Source organism: Cyprinus carpio, unplaced genomic scaffold (assembly GCF_018340385.1).
Source record: "Cyprinus carpio isolate SPL01 unplaced genomic scaffold, ASM1834038v1 S000006675, whole genome shotgun sequence".
Lineage (NCBI taxonomy): Eukaryota > Metazoa > Chordata > Actinopteri > Cypriniformes > Cyprinidae > Cyprinus > Cyprinus carpio.
Window position 1 is genome coordinate 417,103 of NW_024879293.1, and position 13,403 is coordinate 430,505.

Consider the following 13,403-nt stretch of genomic DNA (forward strand, 5'->3'; position numbering starts at 1 on the left):
ATCAAAACACGAAGTGAAGAAGCAGAAACAATGATTGCAAATGTAAGCGAATAAATATGCAAAATAACTAATAAATATCCTAGCGCTACTTCGAATGAAATGCTGACCCAGGAAGTGGTAGAGGACTGCAAGCTTTGGGGGTGCTGATGGATTCAAAGATATGCTGCTACATGTATGTAAATACTGCTGCTGCACACATATTATATACATGAGATCACCCCTTAGCAGATCTACACAGGCGGAGCTAGGAAAGTGAAGGGTTTTAAAGCGAGCTGCACACTGCTACAGCAAACACTCTGCTAAGTATTTGTATGCTGACCAGCAAGCTCATTGGTTGCTGATACGAAAAGAACCAATCAGCTGCGCACATGTGAATTGGTAATGTGATTATGTCACATTGAGTTAGAACCTATCATCCTGCACCCATCTAAAGTTTCTATGACAGAACTTTGGATTTATATGTTTAGATCTGCTGCCCTCAGGATAGAGACAAGCAAAGGGTTTTGCATCGTGAGCACTCTGGTTTTGCCATCAGCCAATCATGATGTGGATTTTTCCAAGGGCTGCAAATTGCGTCTTTGATGTTTGAAGGTCATTTTATCTCTTATTTTGATCCATTTTTAGACATAATTCATTATAAAGTCCTCATTAGTGTAAAAATCCTTGATAGGTCAATTGTATGACTCTAAAATAGGCAGGTCACACATTTGAAATCCTTCCAGCATCCCAATGCCGAGCTCCACTAGGTTCAGCATCTGGGAACGCTCTCCATCTGTGTGAACTCTTCAAGTCACAGCATTTTTTCACAGTGCAACGGACACAAGTCAGTGGCAAGGTACGATGTCAGTGTACATTTGTGGTCTCTGAATTGTTAAATCTGCTTACTTGAGTAAATCAGCGGCCAATAAGCACTCTTTTGCATTTATCATGTCTTTCGCATCTGTGCTCTGTAATGTCCTGCTGAAAACTCAGCAGCAGGATCAAGTTTTGAAGATTACACTCACCTAATTTATGCTAAATACATGCCTAATACACTCCACAAATATGAGGGGGAAAAAAAAAACGCATCTATCCGGAGATTTATTTGTCCACTTATTTTATGCCACTAGCTGTTCCCCCTCTGGTACTTGGCAATACTTTCTTTCCCTGCGCAGGCACTGCGGGTACTGGTACAGCAGAGATTAAGGCTGTGTGTGCAGGATTAACTCATTGAGGAACAGAGAACATAAAGGTGGCTACACAGCAGCAGCAGAGCTGGGAGCGGATAGCGGAGAGCTACAGTGACACAGCAGATAAATTCTTGATCCAGGATGATCCCATAAAAGAATTGCCAGCCAGAGGTACACATTTTGGGGTGCACACAAAGACACTGCCGAGACCAAAGGGCTCCCTCTGAGAGCCCACTGGGCTGGGAATAGGGACATGCAAGCTGGGGATGATGATGATGTTGAGAAGCATCATAGGATGACGGGAGCACCTGGCATTATGATGTGGAGCTGTGATCTGGCATATGGCACCTGAAGCCCAGCCACTGCACACAAGTCATTATTTACAGCTGAACAAGCAAAGTCAATCTGTAACTGATGTGATCTTCATCTATCCTTCAAAAAAATATAAACTAAAAAATCCAGTTTTACTGGAAAACTGATCCAAACCCATTAACTCTTTCAAAATTCTATTTAAAAGGGCAGTTCACCAATAAATTTGGTCAACTTACGGATGAGCTCATGTCGCTCCCAAACCCATATAAACTTTACTTTCTTCAAAAATTAGATTCTAATATATTTAAAGTTTTAACATTTGAAGAATGTTTCATCTGCTAGTATCCATACAATCCACACTGAACCCCACTGACTTCTATGGAAGCCCTCAGTCACCTACTTCATTTTTATTTTTTTTTAAAGGTAATTGCTTTCAATTGCTTTATTTTCTTTCTCGGTATTGTGTAATATAAACTTAAATTGTGGAGAAAACATGCTATGTGATTTTTCTGGTAGAAGTTGCTGATATTCTGAGTATTTTCAAAACCTCACAATTCTCTGACTTTTTGTTCTCAGAATTGCAAGTTATTAAATCTGAATTGTGAGATATAAACAAGATATTGCAAATTTCTGAGAACATGCCTTTTTTTTCTCCTCAGAACTGGACATTATAACCTCCTCGCGAACTGGAAGTTTATATCTCGCCAATTTGGAGAAAAAGTAAATACCTGTGAGCTAAAAAGTTGAATTTATTTATTTATTTATTTTTTATTCAATGGCAAAAATGGGCTTCCATAACCTCTTCTAGTGTAAAAATAAAAAAATAAAAAATAAAAATAATTTTGTGCTCCACAGTGAGAGAAAGTCATACAGATTTGGAAATGACATGAGATTGAGTAAATAATGATATTTATTTATTAAAAAAAAAAAAAAAAAGGGGGGGGGGTGGTGGATATCAAACTATCCATTTAAAGAGATGAATGAGAAAAATGAAAAACTGTTATCATTTACTCACACTTAAGTTGCCCTAATCCTGTATGAGTTTCCCCTTCAAGGGGAACTTTGAACTGCATCCTCTGGGGGTCCCAGTGGGGAAATGTCTCCTGCCAAGTGACCTATAGTCGGAAGCATAAGCATTGAAAAACACTAACAACTCCGTGATACAGCCCATGATCGCCACTACCGTGCTAATTCATAATATAAATAGGCTACTGGAGAACGCCCTCCTCTTCTTCATCATCTTCACTGACGCAGCAAAATGTTTAGAGGATGTAGCATCTGTGTCATCATATTTGGACAATCCGATGACACACACACACTATCTCTGCAGTGAGCCTGGATCTAAGAGTATGGACACTCCAGTGTCCTTGAGAGGGCATCATTTCTGTATTTTGCATTGTGAGCCGCTTCCCATAAAAAGCACTGCTCTCTGCTTTGGTTCTTTCTGCAAGGAAAGAGGGGCAGCCATCTGCTGCTTCCTCAGCGGTTCGTGACCCACCGCCAGCTGGGAGGCACGGATAAGGACGGGCTGGAGCTCGTGGGGATTGCAGGTGGATATGGCTCATGAGTTTAAAGAGGGGATTTTCTCCTCAAGCACCGGGCCGGCTGTGGACGCCCAGAGTGAAAGCTTACTCTGGAGGATGCATGCTATTTCTCTCTAACATCAAGCTTAATCTGGGGGGCCAGTGCCTGCTGGCTGGGCCTAGCCTCCAGGAAGAGCAGGAGATGCTCCGGGGACGGCTGCCAAGCTGAGGCTGAACCTTCCCAATCCTCCTGCCCCAAGTGATGATGAGCTGCTGTTGGAGGCTAAGGTGGATCGCGCCATGGCCAGTCTGGACCTGATGTAAGCAGGCAGGCTAAGAAAGTGTCTCCGGCTGAGTCTTCATAGCTGCAGATCGCAGAAGGAATTCGAAGAGGCCATTTTCCTGATGCATCCATCGCATTCCAGCATACGAAGTATGCCAATATCGGTTGATGAGAGTGGGGATGCCTCTGTAGAAGAGACGCCATTGGCTATCTCTATGGGGTGAGACGCCCTCTCTTAATACTCCCTCCTTACCATCTAAAGCCCCTTCAGGATACATCTTGTTTAAAATGGCAGGGCACAGTGCAGCAGCAAGTCAGGTTTTGGCTTCATTGCACATGATGGCGGGGCTCCAGACATATCAGGCTGATCTACTCGAAAAGCACCTGGATAAAGGCCACAAAGCCTTTCTCCTGATGAGGTAGCCGAACTGCAACAAGACTATTGATCCTCTCGGCCTCCCAGGCACATTAAGCAGGCCATCTCCCACCAAGGGCATGCTCCATATGTACGGCTATGGTATTAACTGAGAGACATCTTGGGTGAACTCTGGCAGATATCGGAAGCATAGCAAGGCTTTCTGATCACTGTTCCCTTGTCTCCTTAATCAACTTTTCGGGCACCTCCATTGAGATGGTGGTCGAGAAGTTTAGGAAGGCTAAGGCGGAATTGCTGGTCAAAGGAAGGTAGGCAAGGCCGAAGGGATGTGATCCAGACGGGCAAGGCCAGCCTTCGTCCGTTCATAGATTTGATACTTGAGTATCTACTCATTGCCTTTTGGGGGTTTTGGCATCTGCCCTTTATCTCTCCCCTTCCTAATTCCCCTCTATAACCATCAGCAGGGAACTTCCTGCATTACAGTGTTTCTATGTTGGACTCCATGATGTTTTGCTGGTTCTATGGCTTCATAGTGACCACCTTACTGATGGTCCGGGATTTCAGAGACTTCTTTGGGTTGCCCCTTGAGCAGGGCTCCAGCGCAGGAACCATGGTGGGTGGTATGATCCAGTCTCTCTCTCTTCTCTCTCTCTCTCTCTTCACACACACAGTACTTTCTGCTCCTTTTCTAAAAAATCCTATATGGCGAGGGCTTTGGCGCGGGTTGCTTCATGCCTTTCTTGAGCTGGTAAAAGCCCTGCTGATCTTGGGCGGCCCACTCCATCTATGTAACCTCAGAATACCTATTTAAACAGTTGTGTTGCTAATAGGATCTGTTGACACAATTTTTTCAGCAAGCTTATGCGAGAGCAAGCGGTAGTCCCCTGTGTGACACACCGAGACTTAATATGATGCTAGGCTCTTGGTCGTATCCCCTTAAAGGAATCTATTCTTTATTCCAAGCCTTGAGCTGCAAATTCCGGGCCCAGGAGTCTGGCCTTAACAGGTAAAGTTTGGTTATGTAGCCTCAGGCCTTTGGCCATAAGGGATAATGTCAATGACAGCTATCTAACATCCCAGGGGCAACTCCCATGAAAAATGGTAGAGTTGGTACTAGTGCTTGCCATGGTTCTGGCCTGCACTCCCCAGCATGGTGGTGTTGGTATACCGCTCCCCATAGCGACATCTAGAGGACCTCTAGTCCTCTAGCTTCCTGCCATTCTTCGGACGGCAAGCTTCAGATGAAGAAGTGGATGACATGTTCTTCCGGTGCCTGTTTATAATATATAGTCGCACCGTAGTGACGCCATGGGCTGTCGCCGGGTCAACGGTTTGTTGGTGTTTTTCAATGTATGCTTCCAGACACGGGTCACAACCAGGCATTTCCCCTTTAGCCGCACCCCTAGAGGATGCAGTGTCTCGCTCCCTTACCCAGGGAACCATGGTTATATAAGTAATCTGAGACGTTCTCTTTTTCTTCAGCTGAACACAAAAGAGGATATTTTGAATAATTTTTGTAACCAAACATTTGATGGTAGCAGTTGACTTCCACAGTATTTTTGTTTAAATGCTACTGAAGTCTAGATTATATTTATTTTTTTATGTTTGTACACATTTGTAAAAAAAAAATAAAAAAAAAAAAAAAAAACATTTTTTAAGATTTAAAAAAAAAAAATTAATAGTACATTTCCATCAAAATGAGTTGAATAATCTCACGATTTAATTGAATAAAGGATTGTTCTACTATTCAATTCAACATATGTAAGGATTGTTCAATTTTGACAGAATTTTACTATTAGTTAAATTGAAATAAACAAAAAAATAAAAAATATGTAGTGCAGCAGACTGTCATAAGTTTGGAACGACAAAAGGATCATTTTTTTTTCATTTTTGAACTATCACTCTAATGATATTAATCCTAGACAGATTTAGAAGCAGATTGCTAGAATTGGTACATGTACACACAGGCACATTCAATCCTGCATTTCCCAAATGAGCACCATGTGTTAATGTGTCTGGAGAATTTCAAGCTAACACCAACCAACAGAAACCTTTTCATTGATCTCAAAGGAAAATATTAAGAGAGCTAGACAGCTGGAAGTCTTCATCTGAAAGCCCCACATCAGCCTGTTGAAGGTCTAGTGTCACAGCTTTCATTGTTATAGTATAATATATAAACCGGCACCCTGCTGGGACCAGTTAGCAGATTGGTTGCACTTCTTTGTGGGCTCCAGCTCAAGGCCCTGGATTAGAAAAACAGCAGACTTTCTGGACACATCCAACGGATGCCAACACTGGGGACCTAATTTTAGTGATTGCTGGCCAGTAACAAATCTGGACACAAAGGAGTGCTGAGCTGTAATTCTTGTGAGAGTGTCTACTTGAAACAGTGTGAGAGTTTAGAGGAGTCTGGCCATTTGAAAGCATTTATTAAGGAATCTTGTATTATAGAATTTGTATTTATCTTTATAACTTCACAAGATATAGATGTATTCAAAAAACTACTTTTATTAATTAACGATATGCCCTGTCCTAACCAGGACATTATATTTCTGTGTAAAATCCAACACATGGCTACTATCTAATACTTTCTGTTTTTGTGTTATTTTGAAGGAGAAGAAACTGTATGAGACCTCCCATAATGAATCAATGCATCTCTCTCTGATGAGTTTAGACTCACCTCCATTATTTCTGGTAAGTGAAGACATCTTAAGAGCTTTTCTATGTTTTTTTCAGCGGTTAAAGAAAGCCCAGTTTTTCTGTTCAAGGTTAGCACTGTCCTTTATATTCATACATCTTCATACTCTCAGACAGCTTCTAGTGTGATTAATTTTTATTTCTACATACTGCACAGTTTCTCTTTCGTGTGTAGCAGTAATGTTATATTAGCACATCCAGCATGATAGAAATGTCCAATTGTATCCAATCAACAGTGAAAAGAACTATTGCTTGCATATGCCTAAATGCTTCAGTGTCAACACATCCAGAAGTAATTTCTTTGTGGATCCAGACTGTGTATTTTAAAACTTGTTTTTATCACGTCTGTAACACTAAGCATAGCAAGGATCAAGGAAACAGTAATTACTGTCTTTTAGTTAGCATGTGTGTGTCTTACGGGTGTGAATCTGCATTGGTTTCACGAATTCATTTAGATTATGATTATTATAACAACGATTCAATTAAATTCGAGCATCATGATGCATCACAATTATATAAAATTATTTTTTGGCGCATTTTTATTAAATTATATAAGAAGGCTACTTTTGAAATAATTATGTTAATTAATTATTAATATTATATAAATTAATATATAATTGATAAATTATTGTTAAGAATTAAAAGTAAATATAGGGTTTTTAAAACATACAAGCAAATGGGGGGGATAAAACAAAAAAAACAATTACAAGGATAGGATAAACAAAGGTTTTTTATTTTTTTTTTGTTTCTTTTTTTTTTTTTTTTGCCATTTGATTATCACTCCATAATCTGGGATGCACAGTGCTTTAAGTATCCGAAATTGTTTACATCAATTTTTACAGATGCAAGTGTATGAGGGGCTAAGCTTCATAGTTAAGGGGTTTTCTTACATTTTTTTGTTTCTCTTTTTTTTTTTTGCCATTTGATTATCACTGATGAGATCATAGACAGTGGCAGCATTTCTACTCTCTCTAGGCTGCATTCACACGCTTTCTACACAATGCACAGATCAATTTTGACATCTCAGATGTTTGTTTTGTCCTGTTCTAAAAAACACAACTGATTCGGTTTACAGTAAGCAATTTCGTATCATGACAAAGTAGATGCAAGTGCATTTAACCATTTTAAAAGCACAAACCGCTTATTGTTTTCATTGTGAAAGTCTGTCAGTACAAAGATAAAAAACTGATGCGAACTTTCGTAGCATCTTATACATAGGCTACTGCATTTCCGAATTTTGTATTTATTTGTTTTAAACGGCATAAATGAAAACATAAAGTAAAACATAAAGACTAAAATAACAGCAAACAGAAGCACAGTCATTAGCAATATGCACGTGCCTGCTCCTGCGACATTGCATTTTTTTAATAATGCGAATGGCGTCAGAAGGCTATAATCGATTATAGTCTATTACTGCAATCGATGCAGAATCGTCCACATCCTCATCGCTGAGATTGTGCATCGATTAATTTCAACATCCCTACTCTGTCAGTGTATATATATCAATATCCTTATATGTTTATATTTAATTAGTCTCCTCATCACTGACACTAAGCCAAAAATGTGTTCCTAACTCATTATCATTAATATTACTTATAAAATAAATAAAAATAGACATTATTACAAATTTAATTATTACAAATTGACATTGTTATTTGATTTTGACATATTTTAAACATTTCCTCACAGCCAAGCCTCATGATGATGTATGCTGTGCGGGGAATGGGCTGCTGAGAATACAGTTATGGGAGGCAGAAACCAATTTGCAGGCTTTTAGGTGAAAAAGCTAAACATAAAACACATATATAGAAAATTAAACACATGCTGAAAAACATAAAAGTAAAAACATAAAGCTGTCTCGCTGACGGCCTGCTGCGGCTTTTAACAAAAGCTATCCATCACACAGCCACAAAAAAGCTCATTTTTGTTTCCCTATTCTTTATGCGAATTGTTCACGTTTCTCATTTCTTCGATCACAGCAGAGGTAATCTGCAGCCTTATATAAAACCGAAAAATAGGAGGCCATCTGAAAAACCATCTCTACAGGCTGCAGATGCTGTCCAGACCATGTACAGGCACATATGCAATCATATTGAGAATTATTTGGTATGTCAGGGACATTTAGGTGGTAAAATGCACTATTAGAAAAATGCTTCATATGTTATAGGCAAGGAGGTGTTTTGTGAGAAGCATGGCAGTTTCAATTATTGTTGCTAGTATTTGTCACCTGTTTTTCTGTTCTGCCCTTTATATTCCTCTAATGTAAGAAAAACATATGAAATGTGAATTTGCTTCATTTTAGGTTTTATTTTAAGCAGCTTGTTTTTAAATGTAAATTTACTATTTAAACATTTTTGGAATAACATGGCAGAATCCTGTGTCTACCTTTCTTATGTATTATTTTATCTATTCTGAATAACGAAAAATAAATAAATATGTTAATAATATGAAAATTAAAATGCTAACTCCCTGAAAAAACTTTAGTAGTGGAAAATTGTTGGATTGTGATGGAAATAATACCTCAACAAAAAGATAAATAAGTAAATAAATAAAAAAATCATAAAATGTAAAAAATAATATTTCTATTACATAATAAATATGAAACTATTATAAATATTAAAATGATTAAAACTAAAACTGAAATAAAACTTTATTAAAGCTAAATAGACATTTTAAAAATAAAAAAACCTATTAAAAAATAACAGAATTACTAAAAACTAAATAAAATGAAAATGAAAATTGAAAATATTAAAAATAAAAGCCAATTCAAAATATCAATAAATACTACAACAGTATATAAATAAAACTCAAGGCACAATCATCTGCTTCTTTTTTTTTCTCTCTGTTTATTTCTTCTTGTTTACTACTAATTAGTATTTTGTGATGGAGTTTCATATTTTAAGCTTAAAATCTGGGTCCAGCACACCTTTATAAGCAGCAAAATAAATTGTAAATTAGGAAAGCCTTGTTTCCAAGAATTTTAATGTGACTTTCTATATAACAAAAAGAAAAGAAAAAGGTGTTAGTTTTAATAAAGGTCACCCCTGGGACAACAAATGTGCCTGTAATTGAAGAAACACTCATTTACAGGTTTCTGAAATCAAATCTGAACCCTCTAAATAGCTTTTCTGCAAGAATAAGAAAAGATCTAAATATATGGACCAACAAGCACACCTGGGAGATGGTAAGTTAGTATTAATAAATTCCACTAAGTGACCTGAATACACAGGGCTGCACTGATCCTTGAATATTTGCATAATGCACATAGATTGTGAGTTACTTCTAAGTGCCTGTATCTTTGATTGATAAAAAGCACATGTAACAAGTGAATAAATGCTTAAATTATTACTATACACTTCAACAACTGCCTTAAGGCAAGTCTGTACAGAAATGTTAGCCACATTTGAACAAATCCTCACATTTATTGCATCTTGAAATGAAAATGCACTCAGTATGTGAGCAATTTGAAGGAATGACTTTGGTTTGTTCTTTAAACATAGTTGCAAAGGTTATGCATATGTTATATATATAAAAATACAGTACATGCTGATTCAGATTATACCAGATTTCTGATCACAAATTGAATTATAAAACTAATTTTACATGTTTTTACACTTCCTAGTCTCCCTTAAATATGACTAGTTGCTTCAATCAAAGCAAAATGTGCAAGATGCAGTCTAAAATCAGCAAATTTTCTCCACTCAGGGCTGAAGCCAAAACAAAATCGAATAATATTTTCTTTCTTTCATACCTCTTTCCTCTCTCTGGCGAAAGCTCTCTGTAAACTGGCTCTCTTGAAGATTTGTTATTAGAGACCCTTTCCCCTCTGACACGAGATAAGCATGAATATCAGGACCAAAAGAACACACCTCTGAGCACATCGTTTTCTCTTTTTAAAGCAGAACTGGAAAAGCACTCATAACATAAAATAATCAGACATCTTAATATATATGGCTCTCCTCCTGATCATTTGTCAACGAACAGGATGACCAGCCATATCTGCTTGGTTCTTTAAAGAATTGAAGCATCGACATGTGGTGCTGATAGGATTTCTCAAGACAGGAATGGGAGATAAGAGGATAATAGAAAGGGACTTTATAAAAAAAAAAAAAAAGAATGGCCACACTAGAGAGAGCAGTGGAACATTAAAGGATGCTTTCTCGGCGAGTGTTTCCCACTGATTACCGTGGGAACAATGTTTCAGCCAAGATGGGGAGTGATGTTGAAAGAGTGTTTATGCTCTGCAATTGCTAAAAGCAGATTTTAGAAAGCAAGAAAAGGTTCTTGAGGAGCATGGATTAATTTTTTTATTTTAACCTGCTGGAGCCGGATGCATGATAATCAGATTTTTGCTGAGTTGGTTTATGTGGTGAGCGTGGATGAATAATCTATAAGGGAAGTGTTATATGTATGATAGCATTTTAAAGTGGTCAGGAATTGAGAAATCAAATTTTCTCTCTTTGTCCTTGACATGTGGGTGAGGCCATTGTACTATAAAAACATCCTAAAGCAAGCTTGTGAGCTCCTGGGGTAAAACCCCTTGTTAGTCCAAAAAACAGCTTTTATTTTATTTCCAGATTTTGTCACTTTATGGTGTAAAAAGTGTAACGAAAAGCCCGCCTCTGCAGAATCATCAGATCAACACTTCTACGTCATCACATCTTTTGGCCCCACCCACCTGGAGTGTTAGTGAAATGAGACGGAAAGAAGAGCTAAAAATAACATTGCTTTCCAAAGGATTTTAATTAAGGCTGCATGATTAATCGAAATTAAATTGCATTCGCGATTATAAGCTAAAAGCTGCGACTGTCATGCATATCTTTAGTGACTCATGGTTCTGTGATCAGTAGTAGATCTCCATCTAAAGTTAGCCAGGTAGCGCTCTCATGCTGAAACTCCAAATATGTCCCACAGAAGCCAAAAAGTAATACATGTGTTCCAGGAAACAGAAGACTGAACTGCTTTCATTGATTCAACGTGTATAATAAACACAAGACTATGACAATATATGGTTTTGCACCCGAGTTCTTATTATAATTTTGTTATATTTCAGTATATTTATAATGCAATACTAAGTGAGTTTTGGAATAAAATCATTTGTGGGACAAGAGGGTTCATAACTTTTTTCCTATGTTTGGAAAGATGTTTGACACATGTTGCTTTTTCCAGTAAAATGCACAATATAAATGAATCAAACTTGCTGGGTAAAGGCTCTGATGGTATACAGAAGCTGGGTTTAGATGGAGCACAGCATTTACTACACAGAGCCATAAGTTCATTGACAAGCAATGCAACCTGTTGTCATAATCGCTGAACGCATTTCATTGATCATAATTAGCTGTATTAAATCGGGTCTGCGTTTTTGGTTAGCTTGTGAGTGAACTTCATTGTTAGTTTTCTGGCCACAGCGTATCCCTTCTAGCCACAACCCTGGAATGACATGCATTTCTTTCTTCTGCAGTGCATATTTGAGTTTCATCACGAAAGCGCCCTCTGGCTTCGGATGGAGATTTACTACTGATCACAGAACTGTGATTCATGACAATCGCATTCACCAATCATGCAGCCCTAATTTTAATCCTTGGAAAGTGCTTATTTATTTTAACTATGTATGGATGTTCTCAGTAGATCATTATTTGTGTGGTTTCACTGTGAATATTTGGCAAATAAGTCCAAGCAGTTTCGGTGCAAATAGACTGTTACTGCAAGATTTGGACCTGACAGTTATACCCCACAAACATGTAAGTAACCATTGCTTCATTCTAAAGCTCTCATCTGCAGTGATTTCTAATATATATAATGAGTTGTGTACATCCCAGATGTTCTTTGTCTCAAAATCATTTATTGCTGTTTGTTTTTGCATCAGCTTAATCAAGAGACTAACATGTTGTTTTTCTAATAGAGTGAAAATAATCAGTCATTTAAATTGTGATTAAATTATATACAGAAAATGATCAATGAATGCTCCTCTTTATAATCGCTGGAGTCACACAGCGTGAGTTTATTATCAAATGATGCAGCTCCACACTGCACAGGGAATCTCTTATTTACTGTACATCACTGTTAGTTTATGATAAGGGCATCTGGTGCAAATGAACCTGAAAAAAGGAAGTTTTGAGCTCTGAAACTCACAGCATGATTTTATAGTACAATGATTCCTCTTACATGCCAAAATATGAAAAAGAAAATCTGATTTTTAATTCATGACCCTTTAATGTCAGAACAAGAAATTTCTAAATGGGCCATCAATACATATTTGTTTTTTTCAATTCCACTAAGAAACATGGCTCTTTGATGAACACAGTCTCTTGTTTATATGACTCTCTAAGGGTTTCTGGAAGAAGAAGTAGTGAGAAGTTTTTCTTTGCTACTATAAGTCATTTGGAAAGTGGGATGAGGAGCTGTTGTCTGGCAGGAGAGCAGGGATGTTTTTGCTAGTGAGGCAATCAGCGGACAGGTACACACTCTTTCCACTTACATATGACCTTGTGGAGAAGCTGGGGCTTCCCAGTGAGATCTGTTTTGAAGCCCCTGCCTGATTCCCTCAGCGTTTAATAAAACATGTGCGAGCGTGCAGTGAGAAAGCGCTTTGAGCCATGGGATACTGTAAAAACCTTGTCTGTCAGGAGAGATAACAAGGTAGCTCTGGCGAGTGCTAATCTGGCCATTGCGTTCCTATATGCAAAGAATATTTATCACTTCCCAAGGCGAACTTCTGAGCTTTTTCCTCTTTTTTTTTTTCTCACTTGACACAGTTTGTCTCTTTGCAAACTGTAAGTTTTACAGCGTATGCATCGAAGATGCAAAATGAGATAAATGAGTTTTGGAAATATGGAGGAAATTTTGGCGTCGGTGTTCCCCTTTGGGGTGGGCTGTTAATACTCCTTAAAAACACACACTGGTTGTAATAATCGCATGGTGGAAGAAGGTTAAATAATAATACACGTTGACACCACACACACACACGCACAAACAACGACACACACACACACACACACACACACACACACTCATATCACAGATAAAAGGGAGCCTCCTGGGGC